Here is a 201-nt window from a genome sequence, read left to right as displayed (position 1 = left end):
ACTGGTGTGAGCGCCTCCCAAAGTGCTGGGATTACAGGCGTGAGCCACCGCACCCAGCCTGTCTTCTTCTATATGACTTTATTTTTCTCCCATCAGCACTTATGACTCTTTTAATCATGAAGAAAAAGAGCCTTCCTGGTTGGAGTCCAGTCAAGCAAGGAGAAGGAAGCATGAAGGAGGAAAGCGTAGCTGGGGAGCAGT

Source organism: Colobus angolensis, unplaced genomic scaffold (assembly GCF_000951035.1).
Source record: "Colobus angolensis palliatus isolate OR3802 unplaced genomic scaffold, Cang.pa_1.0 Scaffold9, whole genome shotgun sequence".
Lineage (NCBI taxonomy): Eukaryota > Metazoa > Chordata > Mammalia > Primates > Cercopithecidae > Colobus > Colobus angolensis.
Note: the sequence above shows the minus strand (reverse complement) of the source record.